This window comes from Tachypleus tridentatus, chromosome 12, assembly GCF_004210375.1.
Source record: "Tachypleus tridentatus isolate NWPU-2018 chromosome 12, ASM421037v1, whole genome shotgun sequence".
NCBI lineage: Eukaryota > Metazoa > Arthropoda > Merostomata > Xiphosura > Limulidae > Tachypleus > Tachypleus tridentatus.
Window position 1 is genome coordinate 117,997,932 of NC_134836.1, and position 25,577 is coordinate 118,023,508.

The 25,577-nt window shown below is 29.3% G+C and overlaps 1 pseudogene across 1 annotated transcript in view; it reads left to right on the top strand.

Annotated features, from left to right (window-relative positions):
- The first annotated feature begins 728 nt into the window (after positions 1-728).
- Positions 729-25,577, top strand: part of LOC143235744 (solute carrier family 23 member 2-like) — a 36,660-nt pseudogene continuing 11,811 nt past the window's right edge. Inside the window, exons 1-6 of the transcript XR_013019365.1 lie at positions 729-1,480; positions 4,555-4,590; positions 6,215-6,328; positions 8,310-8,336; positions 8,396-8,553; positions 9,895-10,098. The product of XR_013019365.1 is annotated as a solute carrier family 23 member 2-like (transcript). The remainder of the gene's footprint in view (positions 1,481-4,554; positions 4,591-6,214; positions 6,329-8,309; positions 8,337-8,395; positions 8,554-9,894; positions 10,099-25,577) is intronic.

A 25,577-nucleotide genomic window follows, 5' to 3' on the forward strand; every position in this document is an offset into this window, starting at 1 on the left:
ATTTAACACAGTTTCTTAGTAGGAAGCTTCAGCGTTGAGATAATTTGTTGGCCATGGAAAACCCAGGTTTAGAAGTAGAGGCAGTAAGTTCCACTAAACTACACATTAATTACCCTTTTATTTTGTTTGATAATGATTAATTAATCCTTATTGTGCGATGGATAAACTTGTTAGTTATTTAGCTGTGAATCACGGTGACGAAACGATGGTATAGTAGCCTAACATATTCTATATGTCGTACGTTATCCAAACTCCTACAGCACTTTAGGTGTTAGTGGCGAGTTAAGAACCATAAAACAAAGCAAACTGCTTATATAATAGTTTACTTTCAAGCACACTGAATGAAAATGCCAACGTAATATGCTATTGGCACAACGAAAGATAAAATATTTTCTAAGTATTAATTATTAATTAATAATCACCATTATTAATTGGCAAGTATGTAATAAATATTTTATTTTTCGTTGTGCCAAAAATATATCATTTGAATTTTTATGTTTATAATTAAGCTACAGAATGGGCTATCTGTGCTGTGCCCAATACGGGTATATAAACCCGGTTTTTAGTGGTGTAAGTCCGCAGATATACCACTGTGTCACTGGAGGTCCTTGTTTACTAATTCTTAAGCTACTAACATTCTTCTGGTCCGGCATGACCAAGTGGTCGCAGGTTCGAATACCAGTCACACCAAACATGCTCGCCCTCTCAGCCGTGGAGACGTTATAATGTTATGGTCAATTCTACTATTCATAGGTAAAAGAGTAGCCCAAGAGTTGGCGGTGTAGCTTTGCGCAAAATATCAAACAAACCAAACCATATTCTGTTAAGAGGCAAGGTTAATTTGTCTGGATTTGAGGCATTTATAGCCCAGTAGTGGAAACTTTCAGATAGTCGTACTTTTACGCCTGTCGTATTACCTGTGAACTTATTACCAGATAACTTAGGTTTTTAAAACAGGAGTGATTATTTAGATCAGTGTGTATCATACCAAAATTGTACCTATAGAGGGAACGCGTTTTGTACCTTAACAGAAACATTGAAAAGTTGACGTCCAGCTGTCCACGTTCTGGATTGGATCAGTGTAGATGACTGTTTTATATTATTCTATGACTGTTTTATCTCACGTGAACAACAATTAAATTATGAATATTGTTAAGCAAACGTACTTACGAGTTAGTCATTGGTGAATATTTGAAATTAGATACGTGCATGTGCGAACTAGTCATGCTTTAGTTGTTGAAATTAAGTATGTGTAGGAATTAGTCATACTTGAACTGTTGAAATTATGTACATATGTATATACGAATTAGTCATACAGTAACGTCACAGAGTTTAACCCCCCTTCTTCCAGTCACATAGTTGTTAGTTTGTGGACATATAACGCTAGAAACAGAGTTTCGATGCCTGAGGTGTGGACAGCACAGATTGCTCAATGTGTAGTTTTTGTATTCAACAACAAAGAAACAAACAATTCACAAAGGTAAGTTACCCGCTACGTTAAGCAGGAGATTCGAAGACCTGACCACATAAAATGTTAGAACAAACAAGTGAAAAAGAAACGAACCAAGTTTGACGAGCACAACTATTGTTTATAATTCACGTATAATTGTGTTACACGTCTCTCAGATTGGAAACATGAAATTAAAGTAAGATCAACTGATCGAGATATAATTGTAATGAAGTTAGAATCTAGTTTGCACGATCAGCACAGGTGGTCTGAGATAAACGCTGCTCTTTCAGACCAGATACGTAACTTAACCTCAGATGAGGTTAAGTCTTAGCTAATCTTTCCTAAAATCTCCAAAACAGCATTCACAATTGAGTCGCAAAGTATTCTCAAAAAAAGGTAAAAAACGACAAAAAAACTATCCAATGAAACAGTGAATAAATTTTTGATGGTCAAATTAAAGTATATAACTAAATGTTATCTAAAATATAGTTAATTATGTTCAGTGTTAACTGAAGTATAAACTAGTCAAATTATGTAACTGTTCTATTCAATGTTAACTAAAGTATAAATTATTTAAGTGATGTAACTGTTCTATTTAATGTATACTAAAGTATAAAATAGTGAAATTATGTAACTGTTCTATTCAATGTTAACTAAAGTTTAAATTATTTAAGTGATGTAACTGTTCTATTGATTGTTAACTAAAGCACAAACTAGTTAAATTATGTAACTGTTCTATTGATTGTTAACTAAAGTTTAAACTCTTCAAATTATGTAACTGTTCTATTCAATGTTAACTAAAGTATAAATTATTTAAGTGATGTAACTGTTCTATTGATTGTTAACTAAAGCACAAACTAGTTAAATTATGTAACTGTTCTATTGATTGTTAGCTAAAGTATAAACTAGTCAAATTATGTAATTCTTCTGTTCAGTGTTAACTAAAGCACAAACTAGTTAAATTATGTAACTGTTCTATTGATTGTTAACTAAAGTTTAAACTCTTCAAATTATGTAAGTGTTCTATTGATTGTTAACTAAAGTATAAACTAGTGAAATTATGTAACTGTTCTATTTTATGTAAACGAAAATATAAACTAGTGAAATTATGTAACTGTTCTATTGATTGTTAACTAAAGTTTAAACCAGTCAAATTAGGTAACTGTTCTATTTTATGTAAACGAAAGTATAAATTAATCAGATTATGTAACTGTTCTGTTTTATGTAAACGAAAGTATAAACTATTTAAATTATGTAACTGTTCTATTGATTGTTAATTAATGAATAAACTAAATAAATTATTCAAATTATGTAACTCTTCTATTCAGTGTTAACTAAAGTATAAATTATTTAAATGATGTAACTGTTCTATTCAGTGTTAACTAAAGTATAAAATATTCAAATTATGTAACTGTTCTATTTAATGTAAACTAAAGTATAAACTAGTCAAATTAGGTAACCGTTCTATTTAATGTGAAATAAAGTATAAACTAGTCAAATTATGTAACTGTTCTATTGATTGTTAACTAAAGTATAAACTCTTCAAATTTTGTAACTGTTCCATTCAGTGTTAATTGATGAATAAACTAAATAAACTAGTCAAATTATATAATTCTTCTGTTCAGTGTTAACTAAAGCACAAACTAGTTAAATTATGTAACTGTTCTATTGATTGTTAACTAAAGTTTAAACTCTTCAAATTATGTAAGTGTTCTATTGATTGTTAACTAAAGTATAAACTAGTCAAATTATGTAATTCTTCTGTTCAGTGTTAACTAAAGCACAAACTAGTTAAATTATCTAACTGTTCTATTGATTGTTAACTAAAGTTTAAACTCTTCAAATTATGTAAGTGTTCTATTGATTGTTAAATAAAGTTTAAACTAGTCAAATTAGGTAACTGTTCTATTTTATGTAAACGAAAATATAAACTAGTGAAATTATGTAACTGTTCTATTGATTGTTAACTAAAGTTTAAACCAGTCAAATTAGGTAACTGTTCTATTTTATGTAAACGAAAGTATAAATTAGTCAAATTATGTAACTGTCCTATTTTATGTAAACGAAAGTATAAATTAGTCAAATTATGTAACTGTTCTATTGATTGTTAACTAAAGTATAAACTATTCAAATTATGTAATTGTTCTATTGATTGTTAACTAAAGTATAAACTAGTCAAATTATGTAACTGTTATCTAAAGTATAATCTAGCCAAATTAGGTAATTGTTGTCTAAAGTATAAACTAGTCAAATTAGGTAACTGCTCTATTCAGTGTTAGCTAAAATGTAAAGGATTTTTGGATGCATGATATAAGCTGGAAAAAGTTTTCAGTTGATGATGAAAGTTAAAGATGGGGAATAACGTGTGTTATTATTTAACGTAAATAAGAGAAAATAACTTGTGTATACAAGTTAACGTAGTGCAGTCATTGTTGTGTATACAAGTTAACGTAGTGCAGTCATTGTTGTGTATACAAGTTAACGTAGTGTAGTTATTGTTGTGTATACAAGTTAACGTAGTGCAGTCATTGTTGTGTATACAAGTTAACGTAGTGCAGTCATTGTTGTGTATACAAGTTAACGTAGTGCAGTCATTGTTGTGTATACAAGTTAACGTAGTGCAGTCATTGTTGTGTATACAAGTTAACGTAGTGTAGTCATTGTTGTGTATACAAGTTAACGTAGTGCAGTCATTGTTGTGTATACAAGTTAACGTAGTGCAGTCATTGTTGTGTATACAAGGTAACGTAGTGTAGTCATTGTTGTGTATACAAGTTAACGTAGTGTAGTCATTGTTGTGTATACAAGTTAACGTAGTGCAGTCATTGTTGTGTATACAAGTTAACGTAGTGCAGTCATTGCTGTGTATACAAGTTAACGTAGTGCAGTCATTGTTGTGTATACAAGTTAACGTAGTGCAGTCATTGCTTTAACAGTTGCTGTGACACTGTAGGAAACACCAGCTTCTCAGGAAACAGCTCGAGAGCCTCCCTAACAAACATTGTTCTGAGTCATTGTTAACCCTAACAACAATTTAAAAACTGTTTTTATATCAAATGAACTCTGAATCGATGTTAGTAACATGATTTTTTTTTCTTTTACAGTATGAAAAAGAAAAACATGAATATTGTGATCTTAAGGTAAATAATGACGTTATGATTTGTATTTTGTATTGAGGTCTTAAGGTAAATAATGATGTTATGATTTGTATTTTGTATTGTGGTCTTAAGGTAAATAATGATATTATGGTTTGTATTTTGTATTGAGGTCTTAAGGTAAATAATGATGTTATGATTTGTATTTTGTATTGTAGTCTTAAGGTAAATAATGATGTTATGATTTGTATTTTGTATTGAGGTCTTAAGGTAAATAATGATGTTATGATTTGTATTTTGTATTGTGGTCTTAAGGTAAATAATGATTTTATGATTTGTATTTTGTATTGTAGTCTTAAGGTAAATAATGATGTTATGATTTGTATTTGTATTGTAGTCTTAAGGTAAATAATGATGTTATGATTTGTATTTTGTATTGAGGTTTTAAGGTAAATAATGATGTTATGATTTGTATTTTGTATTGTGGTTTTAAGATAAATAATGATGTTATGATTTGTATTTTGTATTGAGGTCTTAAGGTAAATAATGATGTTATGATTTGTATTTTGTATTGTAGTCTTAAGGTAAATAATGATGTTATGATTTGTATTTTGTGTTGAGGTTTTAAGGTAAATAATGATGTTATTATTTGTAATTTGTATTGTGGTTTTAAGGTAAGTAATGATATTATGATTTGTAATTTGTATTGTGGTCTTAAGGTAAATAATAATATTATGATTTGTATTTTGTCTATAATCGTTTCACATTTGTTGCTATAATATTAAGTAAGATAACCTAAAAAAAATCATACTTATGACAAATGAAATGCGATAGTAAAGATAACCGTATTAATATGTAAACCCATTGTGTTCTTTAAAATCTCTTATTACACGAAGCCTTGAAATGTTTGTCCTTTGAGGCTATCTGTAGTTGTTGCTGCTCTAGTTGACATCTGATTAGAAGTTCTTAGCAAATATAATTCTAGTTTAAACTTGGGTTATTATCAAGAGCTCTTCAACTGGTTATCAGTTATTATTTTATACAAAATGTCCCAAACAGACAAACAGTAGAAACAATACTATAAGGAAATTAATATAGATTGATCATCTCCATGAGTTTGTCACACAGAGAATGTTGTTGGTACTTTTGGAAGACCTGATTTTTTATTTCATAAAATACTTTTCTTGAGCGACTAACATTTGTCAAAGTGCAGTTCAGTGTAAGTGACGGTTATTTGTTCCACGAGTCCAGCATGGTCAGGTGGTTAAGGCACTCGATTCGTAATCGGAGGGTCGAGAGTTCGAATCCCTGTCACACCAAACATGCTCGCTGTTTCAGCCGTGGGGCGATATATTGTGATAGTCAATCCCATTATTCGTTGGTAAAATAGTAGCCCAAAAATTGGCGATGGATGGTGATTAGTAGCTGCTTTCCCTCTAGTCTTACACTGCTAAATTAGGAACGGCTCGCGCAGATAGCTCTCGAGTAACTTTGCGCGAAATTCAAAACAAACCAAACCCATTGTTCAATGAAGTTCGTAAAATAAGAAGAATATATAGTGAAGAGAAAAAACGCGAGTTAGTTTCAAAAAACTTATTTAAAAAGTCGTTAGGACTTTTATCTGTGAGTATTTTCTACTAACAGTCGTGTTTTTAATGTTTATTTTTAGATCTCTGTTAACAACTCACCAACACAAATATCCCAAGAAAGCGTGAATAAAAACCTAATCTACAGTGTGGAGGACGTTCCATCTTGGTATCTTTGTGTCCTGTTAGGCATACAGGTAATTTAATATCAGAGATGTTTCAGGTTATATTCAACAAAAACTAATGATTTATTTCTTGTTGTTTTACTTAACAATAGATGGCGAAACTAATACGCCCCATTCTATGTCAAGGAACCCACTTTTTATATTTATTTATATTTTTAAGGAAATGAAGGTAAGGTCCATAACAGTGTCGAAATGTTGTACAATTATTCAAAAGTAACTTTCTTTACTCATTCAAGACATCTTCCAACTTTAATTTACAGAATAATTATGCCTACAAAATTAACTAGAAACAAAACTCTTTGATATACTATCTGAGGGAAAGATTTATTTGTTACAAAAATGATGTTCTTATGTGAAACATGTTATAAATCTAACACTCTGAGAAGAGAAGACAAGAATTAATGATCTGGTTTCCAGTCTATAATTCTATTTTTTTATGTATGTTTACGACAGATTGGGTCTGATTTCTTACCAACGACATCCAGAATTACTATGATCATACTATTACATCAATATTTTAGTACTTCACCACCAGTGTACTATGGTCATACTATTACATCAGTATTTTAGTACTTCACCACCAGTGTACTATGGTCATACTATTACACCAATATTTTAGTACTTCACCACCAGTGTACTATGGTCATACTATTACATCAATATTTTAGTACTTCACCACCAGTGTACTATGGTCATACTATTACATCAATATTTTAGTACTTCACCACCAGTGTACTGTGGTCATACTATTACATCAATATTTTAGTACTTCACCACCAGTGTACTATGGTCATACTATTACATCAATATTTTAGTACTTCACCACCATTGTACTATGGTCATACTATTACATCAATATTTTAGTACTTAACCACCGGTGTACTATGGTCATACAGTTACACCAATAACAGCTTCACTTTAGAAATATGGAGGTACTACATAGAGATACATCAGTTTGAAAGAGACCAACCGTGAAACACACCAGTATTTAAACATAGTGAAACACACCAGTATTTAAACACAGTGAAACACACCAGTATTTAAACACAACAACATTTCTTTACTTGTGTGTTGAGTCACTTTCAGCTTACGTTATAAACCATACAGACCACACTAGAGTCAAATCTGAATAAAGACCTAAAAGTCTGATAGTTTGTCTGTTTGAGGAGTCTGCACCACGAGTGTACATTATTGATCCTCGGTAAGCGACTTTGTTGTAAAAAAAAGTTCACCCCAAAAACCCTATTATCCTTTGCAGAGGCGTAGGTATATAATTATTAAGGGTATGATTGGGGGGCGATACTTTTATTGCGTTGTGAAGCCATAGAATAGGGGCGGGGATAAAGGAATGAACCCCTAGAATAGTTTGTAATTTTCAGTAAAAAGGGTACATATGGTATCTGAGGTGATTTTGTATGGATGAAATTTATCTATGCGATGGTCCCCACCACAGACTTCGCACGTACAAGAGACGGTGGTAAACCTTCACTCGCTACAAAACTAACGTATTATTAGAGATGTCGAGAAACCCACTTGTTGAGAAATTTATATGCAAAAACGGCTCGTTTGTGTTGAGAAAATATTTTACATAGAAGAACGAACAACGATTCGACCTTCTTCGGCCATCGTCAGGTTCACAAAGAAAGAGGTAACTAACCGGAAGCTGACCGCATGTTTGAAAGGGTTGTGTAACTGAGTGTCGGAATATAGAGGGCGGTGTTAGATGTTTGAATATATACGTTTATTTATTTTATTATATTAATATAGGTATAAAGGCTTTCCTTTATATTAGTTGGTCAGCTTCCGGTCAGTTACCTGTTTCTTTGTGAACCTGACTATGACCGAATAAGGTCGAAACGTTGTTCGCTCTTCTATGTAAAATATTTTCTCAACCCAAACGAGCCGTTTTTGCATATAAACGTATTATTGTTTCTAAGCGTGCAACACAGTAGTTAATTTGTATCTGTATCTAACGCAATTGTATCTCCTGCAGAAAAGAAAACAAAGTCTATCGTTGCATATTCTCCGTTGAAAGAATTATGTGTAAAAAGGCAGACTTGAACTTTGACCTCTTCCTAGCACTATCTCACGATGTTTGGAGCCACCGTAACCTATCCGTTTCTGATCACTCGTAAACTGTGTATCCGAGAAGATGACCCCGCCCGTGAGTATATATTTGCAACCAACTTCTTCGTATCAGGGTTAGCGACGTTGTTTCAAGCTACTTTAGGCGTGAGGTAAGATGGCACAAACTAATGTTTTAAACAAGTTCTCTTAGAAAAATTACATCAACGTTGTAGGTTTCTTATTCATCAAATATCCCTAGGTATGATAAACTTGAACACAAAGAACATGCCCCCTATTATCACTAGTTTTTATAAATAATGTTGAACTCGATTGTGTTACTACTTTTCACACTTGCACTCCAAATGGGACATTGGCAGACGATAAATGATGTTCGAGCGCTATCTGTTGAGTAATGTATAAAATATTATATACTAATGTAAACGTTTTATCGCAATTTATGGCAGAAAATCCAATAAAAGTAAAACTGTTTAAAAATGTTGAACGTGTACCTTCTTTCCGTACTTTAGAAGTTGTAATGGCAATACACGCTAACCCACACTTACCAGATTGTTCTCTGTCTTAACAAATGACTCCACCTCCTTCGTCTCTGTTTATTCACACTTACCAAATGAATTCATAAAGTATTTGTAATGCATTCTTACAGAATTTTAAAAAATGAGCTCGAACCTTTTTATATCAGCTCAAACATGCTACCTTGACAACGCTTCAGTTGCGGGTTTAAGGTTGTGTGGGCCCAGACCACACAATTTTTGTGGGTGCTACATCATACGCAATTTTACATTGGATAAAATTATGAATGGGCCACCATGAGGACTATGGGCCCTAGGGCTGAGCCCCTACCTAAATGCCTCATTGCAATGTCTATTCTCCCTCTAATGGACCTTGACAACAGGTGTCTTTGTACTGTCGTCCTTTGACGATATGGGCTTTCTCAGAACACTTGCAGACTGACGTGCACAGAAGAGAAAACGATATAACAGTTACAAGATGACTTACGTTAATAGGCTACAGCTTATAACCCACTTCGATTTATCTTGACAGTTTATTACCCATAACATTCGTTCAGTGTTTGTGACACCCATCAATATTTAACACGCTATTTTACTGACTTTAAAACATGGTCTTAAGACACAGTAGACATTACAAGCTGCAGCCGAACGTTTGCAAGCAATTTACGTGAGAACACAAGAGCAATAACAAAACAAAATGTTGATCAAACCTTAACATTTTATTTGTTGTATAAGTTAACCATAGTCACCACAATACCTACAGTAAATTATATAAAATTAATTTGATACTTTAATAAAACTAGGTGTATAAAATACATGTTATGATCTTAGTGTAGAGGAATAATTATTTATCCGAGGTTATTCTGCCAGGTGTCGCTAGGGTACTCTGAATTATAAAAAAATAAAGCTATTCGTGGCTAGTTTCATTCATCTGTGCTAGTTCAACAGACACTTATGTTAAATTTATGTTTTCATTTTTAGACTTCCAATTATTCAAGGAAGCACCTTTACCTTGCTTGTCCCAACATTCGCCATCTTGGATCTTCTACAGTGGAGATGTCCAAATCATACAGAAATAATCGCCGCTAGGGGACAAACCAGTCTCATTCATTAACTGGGGAAGGCCTTTCGTATGACGTAACGGAAACAGAATGGGAAGAACTGTGGCAATCCAGAATGAGAGAAGTACTGTAAACTATAACCTTCGTTGTTTGGTACAAGTAATGTAAACTATAAGCTTCGTTGTTTGGTACAAGTAATGTAAACTATAACCTTCGTTATTATGATACAAGTAATGTAAACTATAACCTTCGTTGTTATGATACAAGTAATGTAAACTATAACCTTCGTTGTTATGGTATAAATAATGTAAACTATAACCTTCGTTGTTATGGTATAAATAATGTAAACTATAACCTTCGTTGTTTGGTACAAGTAATGTAAACTATATCCTTCGTTGTTATGATACAAGTAATGTAAACTATAACCTTCGTTGTTATGATACAAGTAATGTAAACTATAACCTTCGTTGGTATGATAGAAGTAATGTAAACTATAACCTTCGTTGTTATGGTATAAATAATGTAAACTATAACCTTCGTTATTATGATACAAGTAATGTAAACTATAACCTTCGTTGGTATGATAGAAGTAATGTAAACTATAACCTTCGTTGTTATGGTATAAATAATGTAAACTATAACCTTCGTTATTATGATACAAGTAATGTAAACTATAACCTTCGTTATTATGATACAAGTAAAGTAAACTATAACCTTCGTTGTTATGATACAAGTAATGTAAACTATAACCTTCGTTGTTATGATACAAGTAATGTAAACTATAACCTTCGTTGTTATGATACAAGTAATGTAAACTATAAGCTTCGTTGTTTGGTACAAGTAATGTAAACTATAACCTTCGTTATTATGATACAAGTAATGTAAACTATAACCTTCGTTGTTATGATACAAGTAATGTAAACTATAACCTTCGTTGTTATGGTATAAATAATGTAAACTATAACCTTCGTTGTTATGGTATAAATAATGTAAACTATAACCTTCGTTGTTTGGTACAAGTAATGTAAACTATATCCTTCGTTGTTATGATACAAGTAATGTAAACTATAACCTTCGTTGTTATGATACAAGTAATGTAAACTATAACCTTCGTTGGTATGATAGAAGTAATGTAAACTATAACCTTCGTTGTTATGGTATAAATAATGTAAACTATAACCTTCGTTATTATGATACAAGTAATGTAAACTATAACCTTCGTTGGTATGATAGAAGTAATGTAAACTATAACCTTCGTTGTTATGGTATAAATAATGTAAACTATAACCTTCGTTATTATGATACAAGTAATGTAAACTATAACCTTCGTTATTATGATACAAGTAAAGTAAACTATAACCTTCGTTGTTATGATACAAGTAATGTAAACTATAACCTTCGTTGTTATGATACAAGTAATGTAAACTATAACCTTCGTTGTTATGATACAAGTAATGTAAACTATAACCTTCGTTGTTATGATACAAGTAATGTAAACTATAACCTTCGTTGTTATGGTATAAATAATGTAAACTATAACCTTCGTTGTTATGGTACAAGTAATGTAAACTATAACCTTCGTTGTTATGATACAAGTAATGTAAACTATAACCTTCGTTGTTATGATACAAGTAATGTAAACTATAACCTTCGTTGGTATGATAGAAGTAATGTAAACTATAACCTTCGTTGTTATGATACAAGTAATGTAAACTATAACCTTCGTTGTTATGATACAAGTAATGTAAACTATAACTTTCGTTGTTATGGTATAAATAATGTAAACTATAACCTTCGTTGTTATGGTATAAATAATGTAAACTATAACCTTCGTTGTTTGGTACAAGTAATGTAAACTATATCCTTCGTTGTTATGATACAAGTAATGTAAACTATAACCTTCGTTGTTATGATACAAGTAATGTAAACTATAACCTTCGTTGGTATGATAGAAGTAATGTAAACTATAACCTTCGTTGTTATGGTATAAATAATGTAAACTATAACCTTCGTTATTATGATACAAGTAATGTAAACTATAACCTTCGTTGGTATGATAGAAGTAATGTAAACTATAACCTTCGTTGTTATGGTATAAATAATGTAAACTATAACCTTCGTTGTTATGGTATAAATAATGTAAACTATAACCTTCGTTGTTTGGTACAAGTAATGTAAACTATAACCTTCGTTGTTATGATACAAGTAATGTAAACTATAACCTTCGTTGGTATGATAGAAGTAATGTAAACTATAACCTTCGTTGTTATGGTATAAATAATGTAAACTATAACCTTCGTTATTATGATACAAGTAATGTAAACTATAACCTTCGTTGGTATGATAGAAGTAATGTAAACTATAACCTTCGTTGTTATGGTATAAATAATGTAAACTATAACCTTCGTTATTATGATACAAGTAATGTAAACTATAACCTTCGTTATTATGATACAAGTAAAGTAAACTATAACCTTCGTTGTTATGATACAAGTAATGTAAACTATAACCTTCGTTGTTATGATACAAGTAATGTAAACTATAACCTTCGTTGTTATGATACAAGTAATGTAAACTATAACCTTCGTTGTTATGATACAAGTAATGTAAACTATAACCTTCGTTGTTATGGTATAAATAATGTAAACTATAACCTTCGTTGTTTGGTACAAGTAATGTAAACTATAACCTTCGTTGTTATGATACAAGTAATGTAAACTATAACCTTCGTTGGTATGATAGAAGTAATGTAAACTATAACCTTCGTTGTTATGATACAAGTAATGTAAACTATAACCTTCGTTGTTATGATACAAGTAATGTAAACTATAACCTTCGTTGTTATGGTATAAATAATGTAAACTATAACCTTCGTTGTTATGGTGTAAATAATGTAAACTATAACCTTCGTTGTTTGGTACAAGTAATGTAAACTATATCCTTCGTTGTTATGATACAAGTAATGTAAACTATAACCTTCGTTGTTATGATACAAGTAATGTAAACTATAACCTTCGTTGTTATGATACAAGTAATGTAAACTATAACCTTCGTTGTTATGGTATAAATAATGTAAACTATAACCTTCGTTATTATGATACAAGTAATGTAAACTATAACCTTCGTTATTATGATACAAGTAATGTAAACTATAACCTTCGTTGGTATGATAGAAGTAATGTAAACTATAACCTTCGTTGTTATGGTATAAATAATGTAAACTATAACCTTCGTTATTATGATACAAATAATGTAAACTATAACCTTCGTTATTATGATACAAGTAAAGTAAACTATAACCTTCGTTGTTATGATACAAGTAATGTAAACTATAACCTTCGTTGTTATGATACAAGTAATGTAAACTATAACCTTCGTTGTTATGATACAAGTAATGTAAACTATAACCTTCGTTGTTATGGTATAAATAATGTAAACTATAACCTTCGTTGTTTGGTACAAGTAATGTAAACTATAACCTTCGTTGTTATGATACAAGTAATGTAAACTATAACCTTCGTTGTTATGATACAAGTAATGTAAACTATAACCTTCGTTGGTATGATAGAAGTAATGTAAACTATAACCTTCGTTGTTATGATACAAGTAATGTAAACTATAACCTTCGTTGTTATGATACAAGTAATGTAAATTATAACCTTCGTTGTTATGATACAAGTAATGTAAACTATAACCTTCGTTGTTATGATACAAGTAATGTAAACTATAACCTTCGTTGTTATGGTATAAATAATGTAAACTATAACCTTCGTTGTTATGGTATAAATAATGTAAACTATAACCTTCGTTGTTATGATACAAGTAATGTAAACTATAACCTTCGTTGTTATGATACAAGTAATGTAAACTATAACCTTCGTTGGTATGATAGAAGTAATGTAAACTATAACCTTCGTTGTTATGGTATAAATAATGTAAACTATAACCTTCGTTATTATGATACAAGTAATGTAAACTATAACCTTCGTTGGTATGATAGAAGTAATGTAAACTATAACCTTCGTTGGTATGATAGAAGTAATGTAAACTATAACCTTCGTTGTTATGGTATAAATAATGTAAACTATAACCTTCGTTATTATGATACAAGTAATGTAAACTATAACCTTCGTTATTATGATACAAGTAAAGTAAACTATAACCTTCGTTGTTATGATACAAGTAATGTAAACTATAACCTTCGTTGTTATGGTATAAATAATGTAAACTATAACCTTCGTTATTATGATACAAGTAATGTAAACTATAACCTTCGTTGGTATGATAGAAGTAATGTAAACTATAACCTTCGTTGTTATGATACAAGTAATGTAAACTATAACCTTCGTTGTTATGATACAAGTAATGTAAACTATAACCTTCGTTGTTATGATACAAGTAATGTAAACTATAACCTTCGTTGTTATGGTATAAATAATGTAAACTATAACCTTCGTTGTTTGGTACAAGTAATGTAAACTATAACCTTCGTTGTTATGATACAAGTAATGTAAACTATAACCTTCGTTGTTATGATACAAGTAATGTAAACTATAACCTTCGTTGGTATGATAGAAGTAATGTAAACTATAACCTTCGTTGTTATGATACAAGTAATGTAAAATATAACCTTCGTTGTTATGATACAAGTAATGTAAAATATAACCTTCGTTGTTATGATACAAGTAATGTAAACTATAACCTTCGTTGTTATGGTATAAATAATGTAAACTATAACCTTCGTTGTTATGGTATAAATAATGTAAACTATAACCTTCGTTGTTTGGTACAAGTAATGTAAACTATATCCTTCGTTGTTATGATACAAGTAATGTAAACTATAACCTTCGTTGTTATGATACAAGTAATGTAAACTATAACCTTCGTTGGTATGATAGAAGTAATGTAAACTATAACCTTCGTTGTTATGGTATAAATAATGTAAACTATAACCTTCGTTATTATGATACAAGTAATGTAAACTATAACCTTCGTTGTTATGATACAAGTAATGTAAACTATAACCTTCGTTGTTATGGTATAAATAATGTAAACTATAACCTTCGTTGTTATGGTATAAATAATGTAAACTATAACCTTCGTTGTTTGGTACAAGTAATGTAAACTATATCCTTCGTTGTTATGATACAAGTAATGTAAACTATAACCTTCGTTGTTATGATACAAGTAATGTAAACTATAACCTTCGTTGGTATGATAGAAGTAATGTAAACTATAACCTTCGTTGTTATGGTATAAATAATGTAAACTATAACCTTCGTTATTATGATACAAGTAATGTAAACTATAACCTTCGTTGGTATGATAGAAGTAATGTAAACTATAACCTTCGTTGTTATGGTATAAATAATGTAAACTATAACCTTCGTTATTATGATACAAGTAAAGTAAACTATAACCTTCGTTGTTATGATACAAGTAATGTAAACTATAACCTTCGTTGTTATGATACAAGTAATGTAAACTATAACCTTCGTTGTTATGATACAAGTAATGTAAACTATAACCTTCGTTGTTATGGTATAAATAATGTAAACTATAACCTTCGTTGTTTGGTACAAGTAATGTAAACTATAACCTTCGTTGTTATGATACAAGTAATGTAAACTATAACCTTCGTTGTTATGATACAAGTAATGTAAACTATAACCTTCGTTGGTATGATACAAGTAATGTAAACTATAACCTTCGTTGTTATGATACAAGTAATGTAAACTATAACCTTCGTTGTTATGATACAAGTAATGTAAACTATAACTTTCGTTGTTATGGTATAAATAATGTAAACTATAACCTTCGTTGTTATGGTATAAATAATGTAAACTATAACCTTCGTTGTTTGGTACAAGTAATGTAAACTATATCCTTCGTTGTTATGATACAAGTAATGTAAACTATAACCTTCGTTGTTATGATACAAGTAATGTAAACTATAACCTTCGTTGTTATGATACAAGTAATGTAAACTATAACCTTCGTTGGTATGATAGAAGTAATGTAAACTATAACCTTCGTTGTTATGGTATAAATAATGTAAACTATAACCTTCGTTGTTTGGTACAAGTAATGTAAACTATAACCTTCGTTGTTATGATACAAGTAATGTAAACTATAACCTTCGTTGTTATGATACAAGTAATGTAAACTATAACCTTCGTTGGTATGATACAAGTAATGTAAACTATAACCTTCGTTGTTATGATACAAGTAATGTAAACTATAACCTTCGTTGTTATGATACAAGTAATGTAAACTATAACTTTCGTTGTTATGGTATAAATAATGTAAACTATAACCTTCGTTGTTATGGTATAAATAATGTAAACTATAACCTTCGTTGTTTGGTACAAGTAATGTAAACTATATCCTTCGTTGTTATGATACAAGTAATGTAAACTATAACCTTCGTTGTTATGATACAAGTAATGTAAACTATAACCTTCGTTGTTATGATACAAGTAATGTAAACTATAACCTTCGTTGGTATGATAGAAGTAATGTAAACTATAACCTTCGTTGTTATGGTATAAATAATGTAAACTATAACCGTCGTTATTATGATACAAGTAATGTAAACTATAACCTTTGTTGGTATGATAGAAGTAATGTAAACTATAACCTTCGTTGTTATGGTATAAATAATGTAAACTATAACCTTCGTTGTTATGGTATAAATAATGTAAACTATAACCTTCGTTGTTTGGTACAAGTAATGTAAACTATAACCTTCGTTGTTATGATACAAGTAATGTAAACTATAACCTTCGTTGGTATGATAGAAGTAATGTAAACTATAACCTTCGTTGTTATGGTATAAATAATGTAAACTATAACCTTCGTTATTATGATACAAGTAATGTAAACTATAACCTTCGTTGGTATGATAGAAGTAATGTAAACTATAACCTTCGTTGTTATGGTATAAATAATGTAAACTATAACCTTCGTTATTATGATACAAGTAATGTAAACTATAACCTTCGTTATTATGATACAAGTAAAGTAAACTATAACCTTCGTTGTTATGATACAAGTAATGTAAACTATAACCTTCGTTGTTATGATACAAGTAATGTAAACTATAACCTTCGTTGTTATGATACAAGTAATGTAAACTATAACCTTCGTTGTTATGATACAAGTAATGTAAACTATAACCTTCGTTGTTATGGTATAAATAATGTAAACTATAACCTTCGTTGTTTGGTACAAGTAATGTAAACTATAACCTTCGTTGTTATGATACAAGTAATGTAAACTATAACCTTCGTTGTTATGATACAAGTAATGTAAACTATAACCTTCGTTGGTATGATAGAAGTAATGTAAACTATAACCTTCGTTGTTATGATACAAGTAATGTAAACTATAACCTTCGTTGTTATGATACAAGTAATGTAAACTATAACCTTCGTTGTTATGGTATAAATAATGTAAACTATAACCTTCGTTGTTATGGTATAAATAATGTAAACTATAACCTTCGTTGTTTGGTACAAGTAATGTAAACTATATCCTTCGTTGTTATGATACAAGTAATGTAAACTATAACCTTCGTTGTTATGATACAAGTAATGTAAACTATAACCTTCGTTGGTATGATAGAAGTAATGTAAACTATAACCTTCGTTGTTATGGTATAAATAATGTAAACTATAACCTTCGTTATTATGATACAAGTAATGTAAACTATAACCTTCGTTGGTATGATAGAAGTAATGTAAACTATAACCTTCGTTGTTATGGTATAAATAATGTAAACTATAACCTTCGTTATTATGATACAAATAATGTAAACTATAACCTTCGTTATTATGATACAAGTAAAGTAAACTATAACCTTCGTTGTTATGATACAAGTAATGTAAACTATAACCTTCGTTGTTATGATACAAGTAATGTAAACTATAACCTTCGTTGTTATGATACAAGTAATGTAAACTATAACCTTCGTTGTTATGATACAAGTAATGTAAACTATACCCTTCGTTGTTATGGTATAAATAATGTAAACTATAACCTTCGTTGTTTGGTACAAGTAATGTAAACTATAACCTTCGTTGTTATGATACAAGTAATGTAAACTATAACCTTCGTTGTTATGATACAAGTAATGTAAACTATAACCTTCGTTGGTATGATAAAAGTAATGTAAACTATAACCTTCGTTGTTATGATACAAGTAATGTAAACTATAACCTTCGTTTTTATGATACAAGTAATGTAAATTATAACCTTCGTTGTTATGATACAAGTAATGTAAACTATAACCTTCGTTGTTATGATACAAGTAATGTAAACTATAACCTTCGTTGTTATGGTATAAATAATGTAAACTATAACCTTCGTTGTTATGGTATAAATAATGTAAACTATAACCTTCGTTGTTTGGTACAAGTAATGTAAACTATAACCTTCGTTGTTATGATACAAGTAATGTAAACTATAACCTTCGTTGTTATGATACAAGTAATGTAAACTATAACCTTCGTTGGTATGATAGAAGTAATGTAAACTATAACCTTCGTTGTTATGGTATAAATAATGTAAACTATAACCTTCGTTATTATGATACAAGTAATGTAAACTATAACCTTCGTTGGTATGATAGAAGTAATGTAAACTATAACCTTCGTTGTTATGGTATAAATAATGTAAACTATAACCTTCGTTATTATGATACAAGTAATGTAAACTATAACCTTCGTTATTATAATACAAGTAAAGTAAACTATAACCTTCGTTGTTATGATACAAGTAATGTAAACTATAACCTTCGTTGTTATGGTATAAATAATGTAAACTATAACCTTCGTTATTATGATACAAGTAATGTAAACTATAACCTTCGTTGGTATGATAGAAGTAATGTAAACTATAACCTTCGTTGTTATGATACAAGTAATGTAAACTATAACCTTCGTTGTTATGGTATAAATAATGTAAACTATAACCTTCGTTGTTTGGTACAAGTAATGTAAACTATAACCTTCGTTGTTATGATACAAGTAATGTAAACTATAACCTTCGTTGTTATGATACAAGTAATGTAAACTATAACCTTCGTTGGTATGATAGAAGTAATGTAAACTATAACCTTCGTTGTTATGGTATAAATAATGTAAACTATAACCTTCGTTATTATGATACAAGTAATGTAAACTATAACCTTCGTTGGTATGATGAAGTAATGTAAACTATAACCTTCGTTGTTATGGTATAAATAATGTAAACTATAACCTTCGTTGTTATGATACAAGTAATGTAAACTATAACCTTCGTTGTTATGATACAAGTAATGTAAACTATAACCTTCGTTGTTATGGTATAAATAATGTAAACTATAACCTTCGTTGTTTGGTACAAGTAATGTAAACTATAACCTTCGTTGTTATGATACAAGTAATGTAAACTATAACCTTCGTTGTTATGATACAAGTAATGTAAACTATAACCTTCGTTGGTATGATAGAAGTAATGTAAACTATAACCTTCGTTGTTATGATACAAGTAATGTAAAATATAACCTTCGTTGTTATGATACAAGTAATGTAAAATATAACCTTCGTTGTTATGATACAAGTAATGTAAACTATAACCTTCGTTGTTATGGTATAAATAATGTAAACTATAACCTTCGTTGTTATGGTATAAATAATGTAAACTATAACCTTCGTTGTTTGGTACAAGTAATGTAAACTATATCCTTCGTTGTTATGATACAAGTAATGTAAACTATAACCTTCGTTGTTATGATACAAGTAATGTAAACTATAACCTTCGTTGGTATGATAGAAGTAATGTAAACTATAACCTTCGTTGTTATGGTATAAATAATGTAAACTATAACCTTCGTTATTATGATACAAGTAATGTAAACTATAACCTTCGTTGTTATGATACAAGTAATGTAAACTATAACCTTCGTTGTTATGGTACAAATAATGTAAACTATAACCTTCGTTGTTATGGTATAAATAATGTAAACTATAACCTTCGTTGTTTGGTACAAGTAATGTAAACTATATCCTTCGTTGTTATGATACAAGTAATGTAAACTATAACCTTCGTTGTTATGATACAAGTAATGTAAACTATAACCTTCGTTGGTATGATAGAAGTAATGTAAACTATAACCTTCGTTGTTATGGTATAAATAATGTAAACTATAACCTTCGTTATTATGATACAAGTAATGTAAACTATAACCTTCGTTGGTATGATAGAAGTAATGTAAACTATAACCTTCGTTGTTATGGTATAAATAATGTAAACAATAACCTTCGTTATTATGATACAAGTAAAGTAAACTATAACCTTCGTTGTTATGATACAAGTAATGTAAACTATAACCTTCGTTGTTATGATACAAGTAATGTAAACTATAACCTTCGTTGTTATGATACAAGTAATGTAAACTATAACCTTCGTTGTTATGATACAAGTAATGTAAACTATAACCTTCGTTGTTATGGTATAAATAATGTAAACTATAACCTTCGTTGTTTGGTACAAGTAATGTAAACTATAACCTTCGTTGTTATGATACAAGTAATGTAAACTATAACCTTCGTTGTTATGATACAAGTAATGTAAACTATAACCTTCGTTGTTATGATACAAGTAATGTAAACTATAACCTTCGTTGTTATGATACAAGTAATGTAAACTATAACCTTCGTTGTTTGGTACAAGTAATGTAAACTATAACCTTCGTTGTTATGATACAAGTAATGTAAACTATAACCTTCGTTGTTATGATACAAGTAATGTAAACTATAACCTTCGTTGGTATGATAAAAGTAATGTAAACTATAACCTTCGTTGTTATGATACAAGTAATGTAAACTATAACCTTCGTTTTTATGATACAAGTAATGTAAATTATAACCTTCGTTGTTATGATACAAGTAATGTAAACTATAACCTTCGTTGTTATGATACAAGTAATGTAAACTATAACCTTCGTTGTTATGGTATAAATAATGTAAACTATAACCTTCGTTGTTATGGTATAAATAATGTAAACTATAACCTTCGTTGTTTGGTACAAGTAATGTAAACTATAACCTTCGTTGTTATGATACAAGTAATGTAAACTATAACCTTCGTTGTTATGATACAAGTAATGTAAACTATAACCTTCGTTGGTATGATAGAAGTAATGTAAACTATAACCTTCGTTGTTATGGTATAAATAATGTAAACTATAACCTTCGTTATTATGATACAAGTAATGTAAACTATAACCTTCGTTGGTATGATAGAAGTAATGTAAACTATAACCTTCGTTGTTATGGTATAAATAATGTAAACTATAACCTTCGTTATTATGATACAAGTAATGTAAACTATAACCTTCGTTATTATAATACAAGTAAAGTAAACTATAACCTTCGTTGTTATGATACAAGTAATGTAAACTATAACCTTCGTTGTTATGGTATAAATAATGTAAACTATAACCTTCGTTATTATGATACAAGTAATGTAAACTATAACCTTCGTTGGTATGATAGAAGTAATGTAAACTATAACCTTCGTTGTTATGATACAAGTAATGTAAACTATAACCTTCGTTGTTATGGTATAAATAATGTAAACTATAACCTTCGTTGTTTGGTACAAGTAATGTAAACTATAACCTTCGTTGTTATGATACAAGTAATGTAAACTATAACCTTCGTTGTTATGATACAAGTAATGTAAACTATAACCTTCGTTGGTATGATAGAAGTAATGTAAACTATAACCTTCGTTGTTATGGTATAAATAATGTAAACTATAACCTTCGTTATTATGATACAAGTAATGTAAACTATAACCTTCGTTGGTATGATAGAAGTAATGTAAACTATAACCTTCGTTGTTATGGTATAAATAATGTAAACTATAACCTTCGTTGTTATGATACAAGTAATGTAAACTATAACCTTCGTTGTTATGATACAAGTAATGTAAACTATAACCTTCGTTGTTATGGTATAAATAATGTAAACTATAACCTTCGTTGTTTGGTACAAGTAATGTAAACTATAACCTTCGTTGTTATGATACAAGTAATGTAAACTATAACCTTCGTTGTTATGATACAAGTAATGTAAACTATAACCTTCGTTGGTATGATAGAAGTAATGTAAACTATAACCTTCGTTGTTATGATACAAGTAATGTAAAATATAACCTTCGTTGTTATGATACAAGTAATGTAAAATATAACCTTCGTTGTTATGATACAAGTAATGTAAACTATAACCTTCGTTGTTATGGTATAAATAATGTAAACTATAACCTTCGTTGTTATGGTATAAATAATGTAAACTATAACCTTCGTTGTTTGGTACAAGTAATGTAAACTATATCCTTCGTTGTTATGATACAAGTAATGTAAACTATAACCTTCGTTGTTATGATACAAGTAATGTAAACTATAACCTTCGTTGGTATGATAGAAGTAATGTAAACTATAACCTTCGTTGTTATGGTATAAATAATGTAAACTATAACCTTCGTTATTATGATACAAGTAATGTAAACTATAACCTTCGTTGTTATGATACAAGTAATGTAAACTATAACCTTCGTGGTTATGGTATAAATAATGTAAACTATAACCTTCGTTGTTATGGTATAAATAATGTAAACTATAACCTTCGTTGTTTGGTACAAGTAATGTAAACTATATCCTTCGTTGTTATGATACAAGTAATGTAAACTATAACCTTCGTTGTTATGATACAAGTAATGTAAACTATAACCTTCGTTGGTATGATAGAAGTAATGTAAACTATAACCTTCGTTGTTATGGTATAAATAATGTAAACTATAACCTTCGTTATTATGATACAAGTAATGTAAACTATAACCTTCGTTGGTATGATAGAAGTAATGTAAACTATAACCTTCGTTGTTATGGTATAAATAATGTAAACAATAACCTTCGTTATTATGATACAAGTAAAGTAAACTATAACCTTCGTTGTTATGATACAAGTAATGTAAACTATAACCTTCGTTGTTATGATACAAGTAATGTAAACTATAACCTTCGTTGTTATGATACAAGTAATGTAAACTATAACCTTCGTTGTTATGATACAAGTAATGTAAACTATAACCTTCGTTGTTATGGTATAAATAATGTAAACTATAACCTTCGTTGTTTGGTACAAGTAATGTAAACTATAACCTTCGTTGTTATGATACAAGTAATGTAAACTATAACCTTCGTTGTTATGATACAAGTAATGTAAACTATAACCTTCGTTGGTATGATACAAGTAATGTAAACTATAACCTTCGTTGTTATGATACAAGTAATGTAAACTATAACCTTCGTTGTTATGATACAAGTAATGTAAACTATAACTTTCGTTGTTATGGTATAAATAATGTAAACTATAACCTTCGTTGTTATGGTATAAATAATGTAAACTATAACCTTCGTTGTTTGGTACAAGTAATGTAAACTATATCCTTCGTTGTTATGATACAAGTAATGTAAACTATAACCTTCGTTGTTATGATACAAGTAATGTAAACTATAACCTTCGTTGTTATGATACAAGTAATGTAAACTATAACCTTCGTTGGTATGATAGAAGTAATGTAAACTATAACCTTCGTTGTTATGGTATAAATAATGTAAACTTTAACCTTCGTTATTATGATACAAGTAATGTAAACTATAACCTTTGTTGGTATGATAGAAGTAATGTAAACTATAACCTTCGTTGTTATGGTATAAATAATGTAAACTATAACCTTCGTTGTTATGGTATAAATAATGTAAACTATAACCTTCGTTGTTTGGTACAAGTAATGTAAACTATAACCTTCGTTGTTATGATACAAGTAATGTAAACTATAACCTTCGTTGGTATGATAGAAGTAATGTAAACTATAACCTTCGTTGTTATGGTATAAATAATGTAAACTATAACCTTCGTTATTATGATACAAGTAATGTAAACTATAACCTTCGTTGGTATGATAGAAGTAATGTAAACTATAACCTTCGTTGTTATGGTATAAATAATGTAAACTATAACCTTCGTTATTATGATACAAGTAATGTAAACTATAACCTTCGTTATTATGATACAAGTAAAGTAAACTATAACCTTCGTTGTTATGATACAAGTAATGTAAACTATAACCTTCGTTGTTATGATACAAGTAATGTAAACTATAACCTTCGTTGTTATGATACAAGTAATGTAAACTATAACCTTCGTTGTTATGATACAAGTAATGTAAACTATAACCTTCGTTGTTATGGTATAAACAATGTAAACTATAACCTTCGTTGTTTGGTACAAGTAATGTAAACTATAACCTTCGTTGTTATGATACAAGTAATGTAAACTATAACCTTCGTTGTTATGATACAAGTAATGTAAACTATAACCTTCGTTGGTATGATAGAAGTATTGTAAACTATAACCTTCGTTGTTATGATACAAGTAATGTAAACTATAACCTTCGTTGTTATGATACAAGTAATGTAAACTATAACCTTCGTTGTTATGGTATAAATAATGTAAACTATAACCTTCGTTGTTATGGTATAAATAATGTAAACTATAACCTTCGTTGTTTGGTACAAGTAATGTAAACTATATCCTTCGTTGTTATGATACAAGTAATGTAAACTATAACCTTCGTTGTTATGATACAAGTAATGTAAACTATAACCTTCGTTGGTATGATAGAAGTAATGTAAACTATAACCTTCGTTGTTATGGTATAAATAATGTAAACTATAACCTTCGTTATTATGATACAAGTAATGTAAACTATAACCTTCGTTGGTATGATAGAAGTAATGTAAACTATAACCTTCGTTGTTATGGTATAAATAATGTAAACTATAACCTTCGTTATTATGATACAAATAATGTAAACTATAACCTTCGTTATTATGATACAAGTAAAGTAAACTATAACCTTCGTTGTTATGATACAAGTAATGTAAACTATAACCTTCGTTGTTATGATACAAGTAATGTAAACTATAACCTTCGTTGTTATGATACAAGTAATGTAAACTATAACCTTCGTTGTTATGATACAAGTAATGTAAACTATACCCTTCGTTGTTATGGTATAAATAATGTAAACTATAACCTTCGTTGTTTGGTACAAGTAATGTAAACTATAACCTTCGTTGTTATGATACAAGTAATGTAAACTATAACCTTCGTTGTTATGATACAAGTAATGTAAACTATAACCTTCGTTGGTATGATAGAAGTAATGTAAACTATAACCTTCGTTGTTATGATACAAGTAATGTAAACTATAACCTTCGTTGTTATGATACAAGTAATGTAAATTATAACCTTCGTTGTTATGATACAAGTAATGTAAACTATAACCTTCGTTGTTATGATACAAGTAATGTAAACTATAACCTTCGTTGTTATGGTATAAATAATGTAAACTATAACCTTCGTTGTTATGGTATAAATAATGTAAACTATAACCTTCGTTGTTTGGTACAAGTAATGTAAACTATAACCTTCGTTGTTATGATACAAGTAATGTAAACTATAACCTTCGTTGTTATGATACAAGTAA